The 16,159-nt window shown below is 44.2% G+C and overlaps 1 long non-coding RNA gene across 1 annotated transcript in view; it reads right to left on the bottom strand.

Moving 5' to 3' along the window:
• The window catches only part of LOC142660524 (uncharacterized), a 30,585-nt gene extending 15,093 nt beyond the window's left edge, over positions 1-15,492 (bottom strand). The window contains exon 1 of the long non-coding RNA XR_012850509.1: positions 15,404-15,492. This is a non-coding gene — a long non-coding RNA (uncharacterized LOC142660524). The remainder of the gene's footprint in view (positions 1-15,403) is intronic.
• Positions 15,493-16,159: the final 667 nt, after the last annotated feature.

Here is a 16,159-nt window from a genome sequence, read left to right as displayed (position 1 = left end):
ACGCAGATTCTGTGCGGCATTGATGCGGACAGTTGCGGAGGAAATCCGCCACGTGTGGTCATGCCCAAAAAGTTACAAATCCCCTGCTCCTAGTCATAGAACTGAATGATAATTTGGCTGCCTGTAACCACCACTAGGGGGAGCTCACTGCATTTAGATTTATACAGATACTATTGAACTCAATAGGAGCTGTAAAAATATTGATGCAAAAAAAAAACACTATGGGGGGAATTTATTATTAGTTTTATGTCAGTTTTATGGTGTAAAAAAGTCACAAATGCCTTAAAATTTAAACTTTTGAGGCCGTTGCACCACTCATGCCACCTTCCAAAAAGTGAGCAGGGCATAGGGGAAGGGGCGTGGCCTTCCACGGCCAGAAAAATTGACAATAATTTACACCAAAAATTTTAAATTATAGGGCAAATCTACTCCAGAGTAGATTTGACTTTCTGGAGCACGGACGGCCAGAAATGTGCCTAATATATTAAAGAGGTTGTCCAGGCACGGAGAACTGATGAGCTATCCACAGGAAAGTGTTATTTTTTTACCAACGTACGGCACTGCAGAAAATGTTCATGCAGAAATTGACCACAGTGCAGATTTTTTAATCTGCAACATTAATTTGCATGCTGCGGATTAAAAAAATCCACACTGCAGGTCAATTTCTGCATGGATGCGTTGCGTGTTTGTTGCAAATTTTCCCTATTGAGTTAGATGGGGAAGCAAAAACCAACTGTTGGAATTTTGGCTGCGGAGCTGTGAATCCGCAGCAAAATCGCAAGAAGGAAAATAAAAAAGCCCATTCTCACCTCCCCTAGTGTCACCATGGCGACCAGTCCCTGCTCCCCCGTCTGGTCCCAGTGCTGCCGACCTCTTGGTATGACGATTCATCCCAAGTGATCGATCGCAGGTTGCAGTGATTACATGGGACCCAATGTCATCTCAGTAGGCCGGCTCAGCACAAACCAGACGGGGGAGCAGGGATGGGTCACTATGGTAACGCTAGGGGATGTGAGAATGTTTTTTTTTTTTAAATTCTCTCTTCTCCCCTGTTCTTTTCCACAGTGGAAGATCCAATAGCAAATTTGCACCAAATCAAGAACGATTTGGTGCGAAATTTTGGCAACAATTCCTTGCATAATTTTGGTCAGATTTAAGGCAGAATTTTACGCTGCAAATCCGACCCATGTGAACATACCCTAAATCTACAAGGAAAAATAGGTGGATACAAGATGTAAATGTTGGGAGGAGGCGTTTAGAGGGAACAACAGTTACGAGGAAAGGGGTGTCATAGGTCATTTTATAAGGTATGTGAAGGCCCCTGGTTAAAACATTGCATGGGGGCCTCTCAATCATTTTGGAAAGTACAACTAGTTTAGGAAAACCAGACTGAAAAATTCAGAATGATATACAGTAATGCCTAAATAATAATGCAATATAGTGCCCCAATAATACCAGCTCACAATGCCTACAAACTAGTGCCATAGAACGCCCAGATAAGAGAGCACCAGATACTAGTAGTTACCCCAGCTGTGAACCATTCTAGAGAGTCTGGTGGAGACTCCTAAGTATTTGCCCCTTATGCCCTCTCTCTAAACCAGCCATGGGCACAGAGGATGTAGTCTAGCTGGCAAATGACTAGTATTTGTGTAGGGGTGTGGGGCTTAGGCGGGGGAGGGGGGTCCAGGTGCCTGGGAAAACCCATGTGACCAGGGCCTAGCTTGTCACTAGAGTTCTCAGAGCTCAAGCTCCACTATCTCCCTTGGAATCAAATGTATCAGCGTTCTTAAGGTTTCCGGCGCTGTGAAGCAGGTGATGATTTCATCACGCCGCCTGAGTCTGGAGAATGACGTGGGAGCGGGGACAGGTGAGTGTGCTTGTTGTGGCGTGGAACACAATCTACAGGGGGCACTGGGGTACTATCTACATCTGTGGCACTATCTACAGGAGGCACTGTGGCACTATCTATATGTGTACTGTGGCACTATCTACAGGGGGCACTGTGGCACTATCTATATGTGTACTGTGGCACTATCCACAGGGGGCACTGTGGCACTATCTATATGTGTACTGTGGCACTATCTACAGGGGGCACTGGGGTACTATTTATATGTGTACTGTGGCACAATCTACAGGGGGCACTGGGGTACTATCTACATCTGTGGCACTATCTACAGGAGGCACTGTGGCACTATCTATATATGTACAGTGGCACTATCTACAGGGGGCACTGTGGCACTATCTATATGTGTACTGTGGCACTATCTACAGAGGGCACTGTGGCACTATCTATATGTGTACTGTGGCACTATCTACAGGGGGCACTGGGGTACTATCTACATCTGTGGCACTATCTACAGGAGGCACTGTGGCACTATCTATATATGTACAGTGGCACTATCTACAGGGGGCACTGTGGCACTATCTATATGTGTACTGTGGCACTATCTACAGGGGGCACTGTGGCACTATCTATATGCGTACTGTGGCACTATCTACAGGGGGCACTGTGGCACTATCTATATGTGTACTGTGGCACTATCTACAGCGGGCACTGTGGCACTATCTATATGTGTACTGTGGCACTATCTACAGAGGGCACTGTGAGTGGCACTATCTATGATGATTTTTAGGTTACAACTAGTAGTCTGCACATATCCACTAGCTTAGGTCTTTATATAAGAGCTTGTAATAAGAAGGGTGGTGGATACATGCAGACCAATACTCGTAGTGTAAAAAACAGAGGGTAGCGGGAACGCAGCAAATTTAGCTTGGTTTAAAAAGCATTAAATTAGAAATCCCTCTTCAGGAATCCTGTGCTTGCCCCTGGATTGGAGAGGCAGAAAATAGTAGGCATGTATGAATATGAGGCTTTACCTGCATGGTTTGAACCTATACTTTCCTTATTTGACCACTAGATGTCAGCATTGCTCTATGTTCTCATTCTGAATGCTTTGCTAGGTAGAAGTGCTATGTCTGGTAACTTGGTGATATTTCAATGTCCTCCGATTGGGCATCTGTGCCAGTAAGACCACATTAAAGAGTTGGCAATACATTATTAAGGCACAACAGCTGCACTAAATATAGGTGCTAATACCATACACAATTCATATTAGTGCTTGATGATTTGTAAGACTGAACAGCAGCAGATTGTGGAGTACAATGAATAGTGTACAATGGAGGTGCCATCTGCTCATATTTTAAGGCCTCCTTTCGGTATGTCCAATGCAAATAATCATGAACCTGAGGACCAATTTAACCAGTTAGAGGGGATTTGGATTTCCAATAACACCTGCAGCTGTTCTGGTTATTTCTGCCGACACCTTGACTTAAAAGTGCATTGTCTCTTACAGAAAACTATCATGTAAAGTGTAAGAAAATAAGTCAGATGCTTTCTAATTTTTAACATTTATCACAATGATAAGCGGGCGATCCCCTCTCTGATGCCCATATGCCCAACAAACCCAGATCAATCATTTAAAAAAGTATCATTTGCCCACTTGCAACGGGATTTATTTTTTATTTTTTGTGACCACCGCCCGGTCGCTTCTGATATGTACCAATCTCTATAACAAGCACCTAGCACACCTTTCAGAAGTAGAAGTGTAGACACAACCAATATATCTTTATATGTAGTGACTGCCGCCCGTTTCCTGTTTGTTACTTGGACCAGGTCAGGTAATCCCATAGACGATACAATAGTATCACAGAAGAAATGGGATTTGATGTTTTTTCTTACAAACTGAGAATATATCCATCTTATAGTAGTTATTTTCTTTCTTAAATGAAGTTTTTTAGGGTGAGAACTTTATCATGACATAAAGAGAAATGATGATATTGGACTATCATCTGAAATGCGTCATTTTAAGCGAAGGTGCACCTCAAAACGTCTTCTAGAGATTGATGGGGTATCACATGGTACAGACCCCCACCTATGACTGGGGGTTAATTTGATAGGAAATGAGGCCCTGAGCAACAAGCAATGTAGCACTCACTGAATAATACCATACAATGCCAAATAATACAAGTACTGTGAATAATGTCAAATAATAATACCATACAATGCCAAATAATACTATAATACAATGCCAAATAATACTGCCATCCAATGCCAAATAATACTATAATACAATGCCAAATAATACTATCATCCAATGCCAAATAATACTAAAACACAAGGCTAAATAATACTAAAATACAAGGCTAAATAATACTAAAATACAATGAAAAATAATACTATCATACAATGCTAAACAAGACTGCCATACAATGCCAAATAAAACTGACATACAATGCCCGAACAGAATACAGCCATTTAGCTCCCAAATAATTCCACCATATGGTATCCAAAAAATACTACCATATAGTGCCCAAATAATACTGCTATTTATTTCCCATATAATGGTGCCATTCTATGTCCAAATAAAACTGCCATATGATGCCTAAATAGTTATGATATTACCTGGTGATGTAGGGCAGTGAAGGGGTTAATGGTAAAGTTCCTGGAGGTCTAGGGCTGTAAGGGAGTGAGGGAAATTCCCTGTCCCTTAAAGGGGACTCTGCTGCCTAGTTCGTATACTGTATATGCCAGTTCGGATTTTTTTATGGGTGCACTGTGCCTTTAACATGTGCTGTTACTGCTGCTGTTTTTATTCCGCAAGCTGGCATTCCACAGGAAGAGTGATCAGCCCGGCCTGTGTACTTACTTAGGTGGCCAATAATGGCGCTTGTATATATGATATGACTTTGACTGTGTCCCCCCCACCCTGGTGGTGATATCACTTTAAGACATGTTATGTTGTGCTGATGTTATTACACTGTAATGTTTTGACATTTTATGACAGGGCTCGCTGGCTGCTCTAAATTGTTCGGCTTCGGGATGTACAGCCCAGACGCCATAGGTCTGTATTACCGTTCCATAACAGCGCCAGAACGTCACTATGCTGCTGTTCCTGCCAGTAAGTGTTCAGTTCGGGTAGAAGAGAGGAGGAACCTGGCGATTGCAGATAGAGAGAGAGAGAGAGAGAGATAGAGAGAGATAGAGAGATCTGCTGTGATCGAGTCATTGTGGAAGAGCTGCTGGAGCCGCTGTAATATGGCGGGCACTTGGAGTATGTTGCGGGTGACAGGCAGGTATCGGGGAATTTGACTAGGGCGGTACACCTGTCAAACCGTAACAGAGGTTTCCTAAGACGAGCTCATGGAGGACATAAACCTCCCGTTGAGCAGAAGGGCAAACTCTGAGGACTGTGGCAGGTGGGGAAATTGACTGGGGCGGCACACCACCCAGGCCGATCCTTACAGGACCGTGAACAAAGTGTTGTTCCAGTGCACCGTCAGATTTCTTCTGGAGAGGTGAGACATGAATGAATCCTTAGGAAACTGGGTCACTTGCTTATGACCTCTTTTCAGTGACACCTAAAATGATCTTTTAAGGTGAACCCAACCCTTTAAAAGAAAAATAACTTTTTTTCATCTTCTACTGAAATATTTTAAAAGAAGCTCCGACACTTGTTGCTTTCTTCTTCTGTGATAAGATATTGAGAGAAGTTTAACAGACGTCCCATGCACTACAATTTCCATTGTTATGAAAAAGTCATGGATTAGTCATGGCAAGGAGATTTTCCAACGTATTTCCCAAGATTTGATCATTGTCTCCCTAGACTTGGCTCCAGTGTTTGTCTCAGATACCTCGGGTCCACCAGAAGAAATCACTGAATGTTTAACCTCCAGCTAAAAAGATCAAGGGCATTTTTCAATGCAACATTTAGTCTGGGTTCACACAGAGTTTTTTGCAGGCGGAAAATCTGCCTCAAAATTCCATTTGGAAGTTTGAGGCAGATTTTCCTCTGCCTGCACACCGAATTTCGCTGCGTTTTTGGTGGCTTTTTTGCCCACGGCCATTGAGCACCGCAGGCATAAAACGCCGCGAAATACGCTTTCTCTGCCTCCCATTGATGTCAATGGGAGGTCAGAGGTGTAATCGCGTGAAGATAGGGCATGTCCCTTCTTTCTCTTGCGAGCCGGTTTTACCGCTCGCAGGAGAAAACCGCCCCCGCCTCCCATTGAAATCAATGGGAGGCATTTTCGGACGTTTTTTGGCCAGTTTTGCGGAGCGGTTTCCGCGCCAGAAAACTCGTAAAAAAAACTCAGTGTGAACCCAGCCTTAATCTGCTATTATTATTACTACACACAAGTTATATCATACATGAACTAATAAGTTGTTTGTGAGTTAAAATGAATATTTACCCTCGAACACCGTTTTTGTTAAATTCCAAACAGATATCAGCACAGAATTTTATATTTCTTTAAGTTAGAATCCCATTTTTCTTATATAGAGATCAAATCCCCCAAATATAGAGCTCATTGATGGAATTCTAGCAGCCTGCAGTCACCACTAGGGGGAGCATAGGGGTTTACAAAGTATGACCAATATGCAGTAACTTTCTTATCTCCCTCAAGTGGTGGCTGCAAGCATCCATAATTTTATCACTTTACTTCATGTTCATGCGTCAGATTTGGAGCTCTATATTATAAAAACACAGCTCTGACCTCTGGAATTACATATTAAGAAATTCATCAGCACAGAATGTTGGACCTGAAAATAACAAGGCGTTAAAAGATAGACATTCACTTAAAGAGGCTCTGTCACCAGATTTTGCAACCCCTATCTGCTATTGCAGTAGATCGGTGCTGCAATGTAGATTACAGTAACGTTTTTATTTTTAAAAAACGAGCATTTTTGGCCAAGTTATGACCATTTTTGTATTTATGCAAATGAGGCTTGCAAAAGTACAACTGGGCGTGTTGAAAAGTAAAAGTCCAACTGGGCGTGTATTATGTGCGTACATCGGGGCGTGTTTACTTCTTTTACTAGCTGGGCGTTGTGTATAGAAGTATCATCCACTTCTCTTCAGAACGCCCAGCTTCTGGCAGTGCAGACACAGCCGTGTTCTCCAGAGATCACGCTATGACGTCACTCACAGGTCCTGCATCGTGTCAGACGAGCGAGGACACATCGACACCAGAGGCTACAGTTGATTCTGCAGCAGCATCGGCGTTAGCTGGTAAGTCGATGTAGCTACTTACCTGCAAACGCCGATGCTGCTGCAGAATCAACTGTAGCCTCTGGTGCCGATGTGTCCTCGCTCGTCTGACACGATGCAGGACCTGTGAGTGACGACACAGCGTGATCTCTCGAGAACACGCTGTCTGCACTGCCAGAAGCTGGGCGTTCTGAAGAGAAGTGGATGATACATCTCGTCAGAACGCCCAGCTAGTAAAAGTAGTAAACACGCCCCGATGTACGCACATAATACACGCCCAGTTGTACTTTTACTTTTCAACACGCCCAGTTGTACTTTTACAAGCCTCATTTGCATAAATACAAAAATGGTCATAACTTGGCCAAAAATGCTCGTTTTTTAAAAATAAAAACGTTACTGTAATCTACATTGCAGCGCCGATCTGCTGCAATAGCAGATAGGGGCTGCAAAATCTGGTGACAGAGCCTCTTTAAAATGAAAGTTACCCAGATGTAAATGATCTTCTCCAAACCTAGCTTCAGACTGGGTTGTGTCTCTCTTGACCTTATGAACCCTATTATCAGGGGCGTAACTAGGAAAGACTGGGCCCCATAGCAAACTTTTGACTGGGGCCCCCCCTCCCCTGGGTGTCACACAACCCCCCCCCTTGTAGATAGTGCCTTTTTTACAAACCCCCCCCCTTTTGATAACGCCATACTGACCCCCTGTAGACAACGCCATACAGCCCCCCGCAGAGAACGCCATACAGCCCCCCTGTAGATAACGCCATACAGCCCCCCTGTAGATAACGCCATACAGCCCCCCTGTAGATAACGCCATACAGCCCTCTCTGTAGATAACGCCATACAGCCCCCTCTGTAGATAACGCCATACAGCCCTTTGTAGATATCTACAGAGGGGGCTGTATGGCGTTATCCACGGGGGGACTGTATGGCGTTATCTACGGGGGGACTGTATGGCGTTCCCTACAGGGGGGACTGTATGGCGTTCCCTACAGGGGGGACTGTATGGCGTTCCCTACAGGGGGGCTGTATGGCATTATCTACAGGGGGGGGCTGTATGGCGCTATCTACAGGGGGGCTGTATGGCGCTATCTACAGGGGGGGCTGTATGGCGCTATCTACATGGGGGGGCTGTATGGCGCTATCTACAGGGGGGGCTGTATGGCGCTATCTACAGGGGGGCTGTATGGCACTATCTACAGGGGGGCTGTATGGCGCTATCTACAGGGGGACTGAAAGGCGCTATCTACAGGGGGAACTCTATGGCGCTATCTACAGAGGGGGCTGTATGGCGTTATCTAGAGGGGGGACTGTATGGCGTTATCTACGGGGGGGCTGTATGTCGTTCCCTACAGAGGGGGCTGTCTGGCGTTATCTACAGGGGGGACTGTATGGCGTTACCTACAGGGAGTCTGTATGGCGTTCCCTACAGGGGGGGTCTGTAGGGAACGCCATACAGCCCCCCTGTAGGGAACGCCATACAGCCCCCCTGTAGGGAACGCCATACAGCGTCCCCCCCCTGTAGGGAACGCCATACAGCGTCCCCCCCCTGGAGGGAACGCCATACAGCGTCCCCCCCCCCTGTAGGGAACGCCATACAGCGTCCCCCCCCTGTAGGGAACGCCATACAGCGTCGTCCCCCCTGTAGGGAACGCCATACAGCGTCCCCCCCCCCTGTAGGGAATGCCATACAGCGTTCCCCCCCCTGTAGGGAACGCCATACAGCATCCCCCCTCCTAAAAAAATGCGACCTACAGTGTGTCCTAATAAAAGACATGTATCCCCTATCCACAGGAGAGGGGATACATGTGTGATCGCTGGCAGCGATAGGGAGAACGGGGGACCGAAAGTCCCCCTGAAGTTCTCCATGACTAACCTCTGACTTCCGGCGTCTGCGCAGCTCTGTAGAAATGAATGGAGCGCTGGTCACGCATGCGCACAAGCGGCACCGGCGTTCCATTCATTTCTACGGAGCTGCCGACACAGACCCCGGATGTCCGAGGTTTGTGATGGAGAACTTCAGGGGACTTTCAGTCCCCTGTTCTCCCTATCGCTGCCAGCGATCACACATGTATCCCCTGTCCTGTGGATAGGGGATACATGTCTTTTGCTTAATGGCAGAGCAGGGAGATACCTCCCTGCTCTGCCGTACTGTTCAGTGGCGTCCCGCTGTAGCAGCCATAGCGGCTGCTAGCGGAGCCTCCGGCCATGGTGGGGGCCCGTGCCGGCGGGCGACACGGGCCCCCTCATGCCGCGGGCCCCGTAGCAGCCGCTACTGCTGCTACGGCGGTAGTTACGCCACTGCCTATTATGTCAGGCCCTATTTATGATGTTAAACCCTCAGGGCCACTGGTGACCCAATTGTCATATCATTGCCAATTTGATCCACCCGTCATCACAGTATACTTACCTAGCACCAAACTTAAGCTTCTAAATTGGTTAATTTTCTACCTTACCCTGCTATCCCTAAGGTGACACTGTAGGACCAGCCTCATTGGCATATAGTGCATGGCTAATAGAAGTCAAAATACGTTTACTTGCGAGTTCAAACACAAGTATTGTTCAATAAAAGGCTGTATTTTCACAGGGAACTCATAGGTCGACAACAAAGTTTACATGTCCCTCCATAACAAAGCCCTTTATTCAAACATACCGCATTGAAGAACAATTGGCCGCAGTGACAAAACTGTCCAGGAGGGGGCAATATTGTACATGCTAAAAACCTCAAGCTTGAAAATTGTCATCTAAAACATTAAGACATGTGTTATTATAATGCAAAATTATATATTCCTCATGTAAGAGCATAAGAATGAAGCCAAACAAAGGATATACTTAATATAGCACTATAATTATACTTCATAAGATATACTTTACGACAATATATAGGGTTAAAGCGATGGCGTCAATCATTAACGTCATCTTACTGCGTCACTTGTTCTAATAACTGTGATTATTACCCCCCCTGCCCTGTTTTGATTGCTTTGAAGTGAAGGGGTTAAGTCGGCAGGTGATTTGCATATGATACATTTCAATATGAAAAACGCCTGATAGAACCATTTTTAGGAGCCGGGTATTGAGCCGCTCTGATCAGCACAACGCAGGCTAAGTTACTATTTCAAGGAATGAAATACAAAGTAATAAACTCATACGGTGAACTGGTGTGACTCCAAGCTTTTACCTCTTTGTGGAAGCGAAAGGAGCTGCAAAGAAAGGGATTTACTTGTCGTTAGGTGCCAAAGCGACAGATATAAATATAAGCTTTTAAGCCAGAAAATCCATAAATTGCAGTAGCTGCCGTTGTGTCCCTTTTTTTCCTCCATCCTTTTGATTCTCCATCTCTCTAACAAAATGTATTAGCTTTTCTTTAGGGAAAAAAATCTCTTGCGTATTGTTATTAATCATCGGTAAAATCTGCGGCTGGACAATGAGGGGGACTTTATCCACATTTCCTGAAGTGCGGAGTTCTTAGACGCTCTATAATCCGGCTCCTATGGAGCGAGCTGAAGGATTAACCTCTTTGGGGCTGGAATGCTTGACACTGTTTATCAATGCCTGGGGGCACAGTGGTAACTAGAGGGTTAACTATGCGCAGATTTTAATCATTCGACGCACGGCTTTCCGTAGAATTCAATTGTGAATGTTTTTTACATATGCGGAAAAGATAAGCAAAACGACTTCTATTCTTTGTGTGCGCCGGAAATATTCCATTTAGTGGGGAAGTATTGGGTTTGTGTGTCTTAAAGGGGAGCTCCACGTAAATTTTGTGTAATTAATATGACGGTGGGGAATTTGGGTAAATTTCTGCCGCAAATAGGGGCAGAATGAGAGTGGTCTTGGCACCCAGTCTTTACATTTTATAAGCTTATCACCAGGGGCATAGCAGAAATAAAAATGAGGCCCCCTTCTGGTGCTGGTTGACACCCCCAATCACCTGAGATAGGAAGAGTTGATGCTTGTCCCCCCACCCATCTCCTTTCTATGATCCTTGGATTCGCTTTTCACATGCATAGGCCAAATTCAGACGACTGTGGGGAAACTTGGAGGTGAAAAACTTCAGTTTTTCACATCCGTGTTGCCCCCCGTGCGGGTCCCGTCTTCACGGATCCCCATAGACTTGCGACTATGGAGGGATCAGTGAAAACAGAACAAAATAGGACGTGTTCTATTTTTCAACGGACCCTTCACACGGTCCGTTGAAACAACGGCCGAGTGAACAGCCCCATTGAGATACATGCGTCCATGTGACGGCCGTTGTTTTAACAACCGTTACACGGACGTATTCTACGTTCTGCTGAATAAAGCCTTAGGCCCCATGCACACAACCGTGCCCGCAATCACGGCCTGCGATTGCGGGCACGGCCGGCCGCTGACTGACAGCCGCATTTTCGGGCCGTGCTCCCATACAAAGTATGGGAGCACGTCCCGCAAAATGCGAAAGAACGGACATATTCCATAATTCCCGCAACATTTCCACGGCACGGACACCCTTCCGCAGTGCTACGGAAAGGTGTCAGTGTTCAATGAAAGTGAATGGCTCCGTTTTTGCGGACCGCAATTGCGGTCCGCAATAACGGAGGTTTTTTACGGTCGTGTGCATGGGACCTTAGAGAAGGGAAATCTGCACCGGCGGTCACTACCTATTAAATAAGGGAATGAGGCCTACTTGGCTAGGCCGCCATACTCCAGTTGTCCCATAGGGGCCTCACTGCCTATGTACGTCACTCTTACACCTTCATATAATAGAGTCATGATACACTTGGGTTGGGTTAATTAAACGCATTATAACGGATAATGGAGAAATCTCTCCACTCCTTTACATCTGGGGTCTGAAGGGCTCCAAGGCACCCCATAGGTAAAATACCCAGCCATGAGACCCCGCCTACATATAGGACATATCCTAAGGATATGTCATAAAGTTCTACTCTTGGAATATCCCTTTAAGAAGTGCTGCAACTGTCTAAAGAGCTGGGTCGTCGGTCACTGCCCTCATTCCTACATGGTCAATCCTGCCCCTAGCCACAAATCTGCTTCCCTTAGTGTCACGCTCCAATAGAAATACATTGTAAATGTGAAATACGCGAATATTTGTCATTTTGTCCTGTAAGTGTGTGATGGTCACATGACTATTTCTCACATATCAGTTTCTCCACCTAACGTTATCCTTACAAAAATCTGATTAAAAAACAGTAAGAGACAGAAAATTTTTATATTGGTGCTTATAAGACTTCTTGTCAATTTTTTACAGTCAGTGACTATCTGGCGGAACACGCTCGTCCGAATGAGCCCTTAGGAAGAGTATCCCTAGCAAACAAGCTGTTCAAACTTCTTTAGGGCTCATTCAGACGTGCGTGTATCATGTCTGTGTGACGGCCATTAAAACAACGGTTGTCACATGGGCTCATGTATTTTAATGGCACCATTCACACAACCGTTGTTTCAATGGAGCGTGTGAAGGGTCCCTGGAAAAATAGGACATGTCCTATTTTTTTGCGCTTCACGCATCCTTCCATAGACTCTAGTCTATGGGGGACGTGTGATAACGCGTCCCAAACATGTGCACCTGCAGTTTTTCACGTCCGAGGTTGGCCACGTTCGTGTGAATGTAGCCTTAGTCTGTGCTAAGAACATTAAAGCGGAAAAGCAGATTGAACACAGTAATATCCTATCAATTGTATGTCGTGGTTTTATTAATCAGATTTTTCTAAACATAAATTTACACGGAAAATATATTTAAAAATATTTATTTTATGTGTTTTAAGAGGAATATTGGAACGTGTACACTGCATCAGGATCAGGACTGACAAATGTAATAACTTTTGTAGGACCAGGTGGAGCCTCCTTGGGAGGGGAGTTGTCTCACCGAAATGTGGGCATACCGAAACAGTTAAAGTGTCCATCCAGTCATACTCTGCCACCGAACTGACTTTGGACATTTAGAGATCAACCTTTTGATGCTCAGAGAGCATTGCGAATGCGTCCAATTCTGGTTGATACTCGGGCACAATACCCTCCGGGCGTCATATGATTGCCATTGCAAGCCTACCCTCAATGTCCGATTTAGCGGGAGAATACAAGTGGAGGGACACTTTAAGGGAGTATGAATGTTGCACAGTATGAGATACAGTAGCATGTCAGTATAGGAACTAGTATGGTTGCCATCTTGACTATTTAATACATCATATGTCTAAAAACAGTGTGCCCCAGGACATTGATAAGAACATCTATTTACTGCCAGATTGCACATGTATTTAAAGGGACACATATAGGGGGTTGTCTCATGTAGACAACCCATTTCCATATGCCTTGTTAGGGTATATGAATGTCATGGTACGGCGTTGCCCACTTGGTACCCTATTAGTTAGAGCGGTGGCTCTTCCTATACAGCCAGTCCATGTATCCCATGGTCGGATATTTCCTACCAGGAGAAAGGTATGAACAACTACAGCTTCCCCTAGCTATAATAGTGGATAACCGGGGGTGGGTTTCTAAAGTAGGACCTGCAGCGATAAGCTGATTTTGGACCACCTTCAACTAAAAAAGGGGTTATCCTCAGGACACCCTTTGAAGGCAGTCACAGCAGTCGGCTGAATAATCATTTAGACAATAGTTAACAGTTCCAATTCCGCCATTATGGGGCACATTAGTTTAAAGGCAGTTGGCATAAGTTTATTTGAGACATCAAGCAATTATTAATACTGCCATATCCTCTGTCACTTACACCTCGCTTATTGGGTGCTGTGCAGGGTTGGACTGGCCCACCATTGAACCAGAGGATTCTCCGATGGCTCCAGGCTCTAACACAATAATGGTCCTTAAAGGTCCAGCAGAAAACAAGCCCGTTTGGAGCTCTTTGGGGCCAATCACTTACTACTAGTTTCTATTTCATATGGGATGATTCACAAATGACCTATAAGATCTTATTGATTATATTTCCTATGTGTTCAATGATAACAACAAGGATCATGATGAATTGAAGTGGACATGTATATGTTCTATATAGATGGAGGGTGGGCCCTCAGAATCATCTTCTCTGGTGGGCCCAAGGAATCCTAGTCCGAAGCTGGTGCTGTGTAGATAGCAATGGAGAATACAAAAGTGGTTAATGATCGTTTTTAAATGTGACCTGTTGGGGGCACTGGGAGACTGATTTGTTTGCTGTATGGAAGAAGTGTGTTTATATTTTACCATCTATTATAATAATGTGTAAAGGTATTGAAAAATATGAACCGTGGTAAAAGTCTTTCTTCTAAAGAGACGGTTTAGTAAGGGTTACATAAAAGAGAAAGTCAAGTTTTTGTTCTCAGTGGTTATTATGTAAGATGTGGTCACTGTGTAGTTCACAATGTTGCCTTGTAGCGCTGGGGTCCTGAGTTCAAATCCCAATGTTACCATGATTTCTTCTGGGCTTTTCATAAATCCTGATAATCTGGCGTGTCACTAGTCTCATGCCGGTTTAGAAATATTCCTGATAGTCTGGCACTTGATGGACACACAATAGGTCTTCAATGGTTCATTGTGATTATTAGGAGCTGCCAGGGAGTAGGTAAATACATATGCTGCAATGATGTCATCGCTCCCTGTTCAGTGATGTCACTAGCTCCAGCCAAAGGCCATGCCAGTATCAGTCCACCTCTGATATAAAACATTATCATACAGTACAATGGAAGTGGACAAAAAAAAATTGGTGTATCCAGCACTCTGGTAAAAAAAACCTATGGTTTTATTCAGTCATTTTAAAAACAGAACGGTTAAAATGAAAATCTCGGGACCAGGCTTGCGCGTTTTGAACCCCTGGGGTCCTACCTTAATCATAGCTGTATGTGAGGAAAAGCAGTACATAGACACACATGTTTATGAGCTTAGTGTGTACATTAAAGCCGTATCCATTTCTATACAATGTCCCCCCCTAGACCTCCCTCTCAGTCAACACATACTGTAACACTTCATATTCCTGCACATTGCACACATTGCACCATTTTTTTGTGCTATACTCCTTGCTACCTGAGGAACCAACAACAAGTCTGTGTAGCATGGAGAGGCAGTCACTTGTACAGCAAAAAATAAAAACTTCCTGTAGGTACATGAACTGGAATAGTGGTCACCCAGAGAGGAAGACAGTTGGTTGCTAGGCAACTTTAACTCAAAACTTCACACCACTGAGTATAAGTATTATATGTTGGTACATAGATGTGTATACTACTCCCTTAGTACTTGAATGTTGTATCTATTGTATAAATACTTCTGCTCATTTATACTTTTTTTTAATGTCCTGTTGTCAAACATTTTCAAGGCAAATACACAGCCTCCCTTTGAAGTGATAATATGCAGGAGTGGGTATAAATGTTCATTACTTACGTCACCTCTGATCTTGGAGAAGTAAAATACTTTTCTATTAGTGTTTTTCATCTTTGCTTACAGGCTTCATATTTTCAAAGGCTCATCAGTAGAGCGGACAGTACACGACATCTGGGTCAGCGCATCCTGAAGGGAGAGGTCAGCCGTGCTATTAAACTATCAGCTTTATAGAGAGTCTTTTGGATTTCGTTCCGGAAGAAGCTCAATTAGGAGACTTTATTAAGGAAATAATGAACTTTTCATACCTGCATTTGCTGGGGATTTGCTTGACCCTTATTTAGAGGGTCCTCGTATCCCGCTCATTCATTAATACACATTTAAAAGGTAGACAAATAGGGAATATTAGGCAAGTCTTATGTTCTTTGTTTCTTTTAAGTATTAACTGGGGCTTTATAATATTTTTGCTTGTCTTTGATTTTGTTTGGATGTAAAAAAGTGATCGAAGGATATAATAAAAAACATTTTTTTTCCCCTAATCCTGTGGATAGGTGGTAAATGATTATTATGGGCATAAAAACTATCAAACAAATAAAACTGAGAACCCTATTACAACATAATATTAAACTGGAGAAATCATTAATGTAATAAAAATTTTTAATGGCAGCGACTGTCCTATTAGTTTGAGCTGAAGTTTTACTACTATATACTCTTATTATGTGAAATATTCCATATAACTAAACTTGGTATATTCAATGTGCTTCTTTTTTGGAGGGGGAGACGTTCCTTCCAAGGTCTTTTTCTCCATGATCATTCATT

This window comes from Rhinoderma darwinii, chromosome 9 (assembly GCF_050947455.1).
Source record: "Rhinoderma darwinii isolate aRhiDar2 chromosome 9, aRhiDar2.hap1, whole genome shotgun sequence".
Lineage (NCBI taxonomy): Eukaryota > Metazoa > Chordata > Amphibia > Anura > Rhinodermatidae > Rhinoderma > Rhinoderma darwinii.
This window is presented reverse-complemented; position numbering and strand designations above follow the sequence as displayed.